Genomic DNA, 10001 nt, shown 5'->3' with positions numbered 1-10001 from the left:
TTTGTGATTCTCAAAGGATGTTGGTCTTCATCTTGATTGCAATGATACATCATCATCATCATAATTGGATGTCATCAGGAGATTGAAGAAGATTCCTTGAGATTAGGGTTTCGACCACTGGTCAACCCTAATCAGTTGTATTGGGCCAATCAGGGCATAATCAGGAGATGGGGTTCATTTTATGATTATATGAAGATTATTGGGACTAGGGTTTCACCCTTGAGCCATTTCAGTTGAAGATTGGAGCTCAATTTGATCTATGCATTGCCAATTTCATCTATCAGTTGAAAAAGTCAACTATGGTCAACTGTACTTGATCTGATGGATTTGGAGGTGGAAATGAGTTGGATACACTTCATTCATGTTGGAACAAGTGTTATTTGACATCTCAAAGCTTAAAAATGAAGAAAATCAAGTCAGGACAAAAACTGCCAAAAATAGAAAGTGACTTGTAACTGAAGTTTCCAAAAATGGAAAGTTTTGGGCCTCAAAGCCACGTGTCCAAGGAAGCTTCAAATGAAAATTTGTTCAACATGAAAGTTGTAGATCTTGTTCTCACCTTTCCAAAAAGTCCAAGAACTTGAAAATCCCATGTATGGTTGGAAAGTTATGGCTCAGTGAAATTCAAAAATGACCCGTAATCAGGAGGCCATAACTGCCACATGGTTTGTCCAAATTGCAAGTTCTTTATATGCACAAACTCCATTTGAAATGTACTTTCATGGTGCATAATTGGATTTTTCCAAAAGTGGTCAATGCAAAAAGTCAATTTTCAACTGGACAGTTAAATTGGACCAAGGGCAAAATTGTCCAACTTTCAAAATAATTGGAATTTTTGAGTGGGGATTTTTGCTACACCTCAGGAATGGCATTTAAAACTTGTTGGAATCATCATTTCATGGCTAAAGCATATGGTATGAGATTTGGTTTGAAAAGTGAAAGTGCTAAAAATGGACAAATGGTATCATATAGTGAAATTGAGCATTACACATCCAATGAGCATGAGGCAAGTTTCTACAGCTCACATATGACATTTGGGAGGTGTATGAGCTGTCAAAACAGGTGGCATTGGCTGTTATGTGGAAATTCCATTTTTGCCCTTTCTTACAAATAACCATTTTCACTTACAATGCTAATTTGGTTAATGGGATGATTAATCATGGATTAAGGACTCATATATAATCATAATCTCCCTCTAATCATAACAGAATTTTACAATCATCAAATTCAGATAAAAAACCTTTCCAAATTCTCTCAATTTCATCAAGAACACAAAAGCTTCAAATCCAAATTTCATCCTCAAATCTCAACCAATCTTCATAATTCTTTTTGCATTGAACTTCTATAATCATCTTCTCAAACTGTTTTGGGAGATTGGAAGGAAAAGTGCATCGAATCTTGACTGTTCCAAGGAGCTCCATCAATGGTGAAATTGAATTTTGAGCAATAGAAGCCATGGCGATTGAAGCTAACACCTCTAATCACCTTCCTCGTCACTCTACTGCATCTATTTGAAGGAATCAAGCGCCAAGGCCACGTGAATCACTGCTGCCATTTCCAGGTTTGAGAAAATTCGAATCTCATGATTTGCTTCTTGCTTATATGCATTCCGTAGAGCATTGATTGTGGAGCATGGTGATAGTTGTAGCTTAGCAAATAGTGAACCGTAGGAGGAGAAATCTGGATTTTAAGATATGAACATAAACCCTAACTTGCTCGATTCACAAAATAGAGAAACATTTAGCCAAAATCAAGTTGATATTCATGTTGTGCTCGATTAGACGGTTCGAATGGTTATAGGCATGTTCATTTCCATGAAGTTTTTGTGTTTTTCGATTTCTTGAATTTTCTGGAAAAAGTTTGGTTGAAGACGAAGCTAAAGGTGCTGTAGATCTTGTTTTCTGTTTGAACTTTCAAATTACATGTTTCCCTCCCCCGCCTCTTTAATTACCAAAATGCCATCGCTGAATTCCCTTTAATTAATTTAATTAATTCTTAAAATTCTAAATAAATCATACACACCTTAAATAATTCATAAAAAAATATAAAAAAATCAGAAAAATGTGAGAGTTGTTGTGTTGACTTCCTTGACTTGTGTAGAATTTTTTTGACCTATTGGTCAAAGTTGTGCATGGTAGAATTATCATTGGACCTAGGCTTCTCTCACATGTATGATGTTTTGATACCTTTTACCAATTTGTTCATGAAATTCTCATAATGTAAAATAAATTCTTGAAAATTTTTGTGATGATTCTAGACACATCAATGGTCATTTCCATGTAAATTTCATGCATTTTTGATACCTGGTCATTGAGCAGCAAATTCTGGAACTTAGGTGTGACAATTTGTGTCACACCTTATTATGTCAACTTGCAGAATTTTTTTGAGTGACCTATACTTGTTGGATTAATGTGAAATTTTGCATGATGGTTAGTTAACATGTTAAGATGCTATGTGAATTTTTGTGGAATTTTTCATTGCATTTTCAAATTGATTGTGATTTTTCATTTCTGTTAACCAATTGTGCAAGCTCATATGATACATGTTGGTAGATTGATTGAGAAATGCTCATATGGTATTGGATAGTCATGAAATTTGATATGCTTGTAATAGACACATGATGTGACATCCCTGTTTTGGTCTCACTCATTTCTTTGTTGTTTTCATTGAGATATGAATTTTTGAAGTGGAAGCATGTGTTGATGTTATGATTTGGAGCATGTTATTGTGTCTGTTTTTGTTGATTTTCATTGACATGGTTCCATTTGCCCAAATGAGCTCAAATTTGACATGGTAGACCTTGAATATCCCCTGTTTAGGTGTAATTTATTTGAGAATTTTTAGATTTGTTTTGATGTGGATTTGAATGCAATAGTTCTGTTTGCATGTTTGATGCTTCATTTGAACTAGTTTGCCTTATTTTGTGCATAACATGAGCATAATGAATGATATAAACATGAGGCCAATGATGTTTGCTCTTGTTTGACTTTAATTTGAGATTGGTTTGTGAATGCCTTGCTGTTTAAGGATTTTTTCTTGCTTTGGACCCTAGGCTTAGCCTAGTGGTCTAGTTGCTAATGTTTGCTTGATTTTTCAGGATCAAAAGCATAATACACATGAAGAATGATCCAAATCAATTTTAATTGGTGTTGTTGATATTTGTACACTAACATAACTTGGTTTTGTAGGTTGTGAAGCTTGGGCTTAAGCTTTGGCTTGCCTTGTTGTACATTGAGTTGTATAGTTTAATTGATTGAACACTTGCTGTTTATGGTTTGTCTGTCTGATTACTAACTGTGTTTGATTGTTTCCAGGTACTTTAGTTGCTCAGTTCCTTGTGAACTTTTGCTTTGCTTTGCTTAAGCAACTTGCATTGAGGTATAACTTCCTAAACTTCATGTAGTCTGGAGACCCGGCTGTTACCGGGCCGGGCAAATAAATGTCTGAAGTCCTCCTTAAGAGGCAATGATTGTGTATGTTTATTTTTAAGCCCAAGCAGGAAAAGTCCTTCAAGTAAGGCAATTGGTGGAAGGTAGGGATAAGCAATCTATCCCCCACTATTCAGTGAGTCTTCTCCTTGCTCCCATTACATGGTTGTAGCATTGAGATCAAAAGCCCAAGATCTGTTGTGTCAGAGTCTTCGAGTATAGAAGGGTTCCCCTATTCTGGACCCATGCTCATTTGTCAGAAGCTCTCCCTAGTCAGGGATAAGAGCTGTGAGGTCTGATCCTCACTTCACCCATCATCTGCTTCACCTTAGCCTCGTAATGGCAAGGTTAAGAGCAAACACAGCCCGTACAGACGACTTGCTGAGGCAGTCAAACCTATTGTTTGAGCCCCCTTGTGTGGTTATAGCGCGTGCTATGTGGATATCTGGTTGAGATGCTTGTTCTCATTTGATGTATGATATATGATTGTATGCTTGTGTGCTAGCTTCTTTCCTGGTTAGGATAGGCTTGTTTATGCAAGTAGGATAGAAAACTGAACTTAGGGATGACTTTGCATGACAACATCTAGGCTCGAGTCGTAGTCTCCCTAGTGTTGTGTCTCCTTCTGTTCTGGCTAGTAATGCAGTCCCTTTCAGGGGAACTACATCGCCCTGATCCTCGTTCCAGACGAGGTATGTAGGCAGGTGGTCGCGCGAGACCACTCCGGGCAACCTTTTTTTCTTCTGCGTGCGTTGTTTGTTATCTGATTGTTTGCTTGGGTTCGGATGCCGACGTAAGCCCAGTGATTGGCTGTCGGGCTCCATGTTTGCCGTTTAGAGTGTGTTTTGGTTCGGATGCCGACGTAATTCCATCCAGTGGTTGTCGGGCTCCACGTTTGCCATCTGTTTGTTGTGTGTTTCGTGTTGTTTGGCGTGCGTAAGCCGAACTACAGAGGCTCTGATTCTTGTTCCAGACAAGATATGTAGGCATAAGGTGCGATACCTTATCGAGCCCGTTCCTCTTAACCCCACCTGCGTTCCCCGTGTGTGTGTGTGATGTTTAGCAACCTATTCTTTATTTTAGAACGTGGATCCCTAGGAGTACCTAGGACGTGAGGGGTGCTAATACCTTCCCCTTGCGTAACCGACTCCCTTACCCTGTCTCTTTGGTCGCGAGACCATGTTCTTTCCAGGTTTCTCTGAGCGTTTCCTTTCCCTACCTTGGGATAAATAACGCGCAGTGGCGGCTCTGTGTGTGTTTTATTTTGAGTCTCGCCGGTTGTTTTTTCGCAGAATGCGACACTAGGTTGGAGCAGATAGGTAGAGCTTGGAAGTCCGTTGGTGTCAAAGATGGAGTTGTTCTAGGGAAGAAGTTTGCCATTGCTATGCCTGACTACACTGAGTGGGTCAAGAAGAGAGTGGAAACTTTATTGCTGCCCTATGATAGGATGAATCCTTTGCAAGTGCAACCACCTTTGATCCTTGCTGAGAGTGTACCTGCTGAGCAGTACAAGCAAGCCCTGATGGAGAATCGCAGGTTGAAGGAGAAAGAGCAAGATGCCCAGATGGAGTTGTACCAAGCCAAAGCTGATAGGCTGAACCTGACTCATCAACTCAGAGACATCCAGAGTGTAGATGTTGGTGGAGTAAGGAGCAAGAAGAGATCTTATGAAGAGATGGAGAACCTGCTGAATGCAAAGCACCGAGAGTGTTTGAGATTGCAGAAAGTTGAAGCCAATTATCAGAAGAAGATCAGAGACTTGGAGAAGCAACTCAGAGACAAAGATATCCAGTTGAAGAAGGAAGTCGACTTGAGACATGCATCAGAGAACCAACTTTGAGCAGAAGTTGTAGAGCTCAGAAGACAATTGAAGGAGAAGCTCACTCCCTTTCCAGAATGTTCAGAGTGTGACCTGTTGATAGACCAGTGTCATTACTTGAAGACGCTCATTCCTGAAAGTCGTTTGTCTTAGTTTGTATTTCTGATGTTTATGTTGAGAATCACCCCCAGGCTTGTTGGGTGGGATTCATTGTTGTACTTTGATTTACTCGGATCTTTGAATCTGTGTTGTATGATCCTTTGTTGCTTATATCTATAGATGAGGTTGTTGGTTTCACTTTGTACTAATCACTCTTGTGTATGTTGTTCCTGTGCTTCTGTGTTGTTCTTGTTGCAGGTTGCCATCTTTTGAAGATGAATCAGGCTCTTTGAATGCCTGAGAAATGAGCATATCATGTGCATCATATGCATTAGCATCATACTCATATCATTTTGCATAACAGGTGTTCTTGCTCGCGACTTCTCACTCTGATTCCTGTGTCAGGCAGGATAGCTGATCAAAGACCGCATCGCTACTCAACCAGACTCAACCATCAGAGGAACATGGACCAGGTTCAGGAAGAACTAGCTGAGATGAGGGCGAACATGGCCCAGTTTATGACGATGATGCAGGGTGTTGTCCAAGGGCAAGAGGAGTTGCGTGCCTTAGCCCAAAGACAAGAGACCGTGGTTCCGCAATCCAACCGTGCTTCGCCGGTGGGCGTGCCTGTTCATGACAATGTTAATGTTGCTGCTCCCGCCAACGACTACGTTGTGGGTGAAGAGTTAAGGGGAATTAGAATCAACGGACAACCTCTTGCTGCAGAGACTGTCAATGCCAGAGCTACCCGGGCTCCAATTCGTCACCCGGCTCCGATTGTTGATAGACAAGAGGACATGTTCACTTTGCTGAGTGAAGATGATGAAGTTGTTGGGAGAGTTGAGGATAGGGATCGTAAGGTGGACGCCCTTGCTGAGAAGATAAGAGTCATGGAATGTCAGAATTCTTTGGGTTTCGATGTGACCAACATGGGTCTGGTGGAGGGGTTGAGGATTCCCTACAAATTCAAAGCACCCTCTTTCGACAAGTACAATGGTACTTCTTTCCCTCCCACTCATGTGCAGGCGTATTATCGGAAAATCTCTGCTTACACCGATGATGAGAAGATGTGGATGTATTTCTTCCAGGATAGCTTATCTGGGGCTTCCTTGGATTGGTACATGGAACTTAAGAGAGATTCTATCCGATGCTGGAGAGATCTGGGTGATGCCTTCTTGAGGCAGTACAAACACAACATGGACATGGCGCCTAGCCGGACTCAGCTGCAGAGTCTTTGTCAAAAATCTGGTGAAAGCTTCAAGGAGTACGCCCAGAGGTGGCGTGAATTGGCTGCAAGAGTACAACCCTCAATGCTGGAGAGGGAGTTAACAAATATGTTTATTGGCACGTTACAGGGTGTGTTCATGGACCGGATGGGAAGCTGCCCATTCGGTAGTTTTTCAGATGTGGTTATCTGCGGAGAGAGGACTGAGAGTTTGATCAAGGCTGGTAAAATTCAAGATGTGGGGTCCTCGTCTTCGAAGAAACCGTTTGCTGGGGCACCTCGTCGGAGAGAGGGTGAAGCCAGTGCTGTGCAACATGGCCGAAGGGTTGTCAATAGAAATCAATATCGTCAGGTTGCTTCCGTAACAATTCCAGCACCTCAACCACGTCAACAACCGCAACAACAGAGAATTCAACAACAACCGCCACAACAACAACAACATCAACGTCCGTATCAGCCGAGGCAGAGGATGCCTGATCGACGTTTTGACCCATTGCCAATGACGTACGCTGAGTTGCTACCTGAGTTGCTCAGACTAGGGTTTGTTGAATTGAGGACCATGGCTCCATTGACAAAAATACCACCTGGGTATGATGCCAACGTGCGTTGTGATTTCCACTCTGGTGCACCGGGGCACCACATTGAAAACTGCAGGGCTTTTCATCATAAAGTCCAGGACCTGATTGATGCTAAAACTATCAATTTTGCTCCTGTGCCGAATGTTGTAAATAACCCTATGCCGCCGCATGGTGCACACAGAGTGAACAGCATTGAAGGGGAAGAAGCTGAAGGTTTGGTGGTCAGCGTTGAAGATGTTTAGACTTCTATGTTGGTTGTAAAGGGCCGTTTGCTGAATAGAGGTGTATACCCGGGCTGTGATCAGGGCTGTGTTGATTGTGCTGAAGCTGAGAATGGTTGTGATCAATTGAGGGCCGGTATCCAGGGTTTGATGGATGAGGGTTGTTTGCAGTTCAGTCGGGCTGCCAAAGAACGTGGGTCGGTGTCAACTGTCACTATCTACTTCAAACCGTCTGAAGGACGTGGTCAGAGGGTTGTTAGTGCGCCTACAACTAGTGGTACTCCTGTTACCATTTCTGCACCAGTTACTGCCAGTAATCCGACTACAATTGTTGCGCCGGTCAGAAGGGTTGTGGACAGTAGGGCTGTGCCGTGGGGATATGACAACGCCTACCGTAGTAACAGAAGGGCTGAAGGTCATACCAGGCCAGTGAATCAAGCGCCTGTGACAATTGGTGTGCCCAGTAGAACTCCTGTGGTGATTGTAAGTCCAGTTGTGGACAATGTCGGTGGACCAGGAGGTTTTACTAGAAGTGGACGTTTGTTCGCTCCACAACCGTTAAGAGACAACAATGCCGAGGCTCTCGCCAAGGCTAAAGGCAAACAGGCTGTCGTTGATGAAGAACACGCTCAGAAGGAGGTGCCTGAAGGTTCATTCGAGAAAGATGTGGAGGAGTTCATGAAGATAATCAAGAAGAGTGACTACAAGATTGTAGATCAGCTTAATCAGACTCCGTCCAAAATTTCAATTCTCTCTTTGCTGCTGTGCTCTGAGGCACATCGTAACGCCTTATTGAAGATGCTAAATATGGCTTACGTGCCTCAGGAGATATCCGTCAACCAACTGGAGGGTGTGATTGCCAACGTGAGCACCAGGCATGGTTTGGGGTTCACTGACCTAGACTTGACGCCCGAGGGACGTAATCATAATAAGGCCTTGCATATCACTATGGAGTTCCAGGGGGAAGTTTTGTCTCACGTGTTGGTAGACACCGGCTCGTCGTTGAACGTGCTGCCTAAGCAGATTCTGAAGAAGATAGTTGTTGAAGGGGTTGTGCTTACTCCGAGCGACCTGATTGTTCGTGCATTCGACGGATCCAAACGTTCTGTGTTTGGTAAAGTTACCTTGCCAGTGAAGATAGGTCCGGAGGTTTTCGACATCATCTTCTATGTTATGGACATTCAGCCCGCTTACAGTTGTTTGTTGGGGCGTCCGTGGATTCATGCAGTTGGGGCAGTTTTGTCAACTCTCCACCAAAAGCTTAAATATGTCTAGAACGGTCAGATTGTGACCGTGTGCGGTGAAGAAGATATTCTGGTGAGTCACCTATCCTCTTTCAAATATGTAGAGGTGGATGGCGAGATCCACGAAACCTTATGCCAGGCATTTGAGACTGTTGCTCTCGAGAGGGTGTCGTCTGCTGATCAGAAAAAGCCAGGTGCTTCGATTGCGTCGTATAAGCAGGCCAAGGAGGTTGTTGACTCTGATAAGTCTGAAGGCTGGGGCAAGATGGTGGACTTGCCTATCAAAGAGGATAAGTTTGGTATTGGCTATCAACCTCCGCAAGCGGAGCAGGGTGTGCAAGCAGGTCCGAGTACCTTTACCAGCGCTGGGCTGATGAATCACGGTGACGTCTTTGCGGTCGGTGGCGAAGATGGTGACAGTGATTGTGATCTCGACAACTGGGTTCGCCCGTGTGCACCAGGGGAGATGATCAACAATTGGACAACAGAAGATGTGGTCCAAGTTACTCTTCAAACAGAGTAATTTTCTTTTGTTTTTTTCATTCTACACAAAACCCTACGTTCTGCCCAAGGCGTAGTGGTTCATTGTAGGGCCTCATCATGTTTTCAATGATTATCATTAATAAAGGATGTTTTGCAAACAATTTTGTGATCCCTGTCTTTCTATTTTTGTTTTCTTTTTTTCAAAAAAATAAAATGGCAATGTTTTTGTTTTTATGACTTTCTTGAACTCTTTTTCTAAAACAAAGCATTAAACATGCAGAAGTGATCTCACGGAATCCACTATGAACAGTTCTGTTATGGCTCAGTATGATTTCAATAATCCCATCTACCAAGCTGAAGAGGAGAGTGGGGAAGACAGTAAACTCCCTAAAGAATTGGTCAGATTGTTGAAACAAGAGGAAAGGGTCATCCAACCTCATCAGGAGGAGTTGGAGATTGTTAATCTTGGTACTAAGGACGCCAGAAGGGATATTAAGATCGGGGCTGCTTTGAAGGAAGAGGTCAAGAGCAGGTTAATTGAGATGCTGAGAGAGTATGTGGAGATATTCGCCTGGTCTTATCAAGATATGCCTGGGTTGGATACTGATATTGTGGTGCATAGACTACCTCTCATAGAAGATTGTCCTTCAGTCAAGCAGAAGCTTCAGAGAACGAGTCCTGATATGGCTGTTAAGATCAAGGAAGAGGTTCAGAAGCAGTTCGATGCTGGTTTCTTGTCAGTAACGACCTATCCCCTGTGGGTGGCCAACATCGTTCCCGTGCCAAAGAAGGATGACAAAGTCAGAATGTGTGTCGATTACCGGGATTTGAATAGAGCAAGTCCGAAAGATGATTTCCCATTACCTCACATTGATGTATTGGTTGATAATACGGCTCAATCCTC

This window comes from Lathyrus oleraceus, chromosome 6, assembly GCF_024323335.1.
Source record: "Lathyrus oleraceus cultivar Zhongwan6 chromosome 6, CAAS_Psat_ZW6_1.0, whole genome shotgun sequence".
Classification (NCBI taxonomy): Eukaryota; Viridiplantae; Streptophyta; class Magnoliopsida; order Fabales; family Fabaceae; genus Lathyrus; species Lathyrus oleraceus.
The sequence above is the reverse complement of the archived record's forward strand: the minus strand, read 5'-3'. Positions refer to the sequence as shown.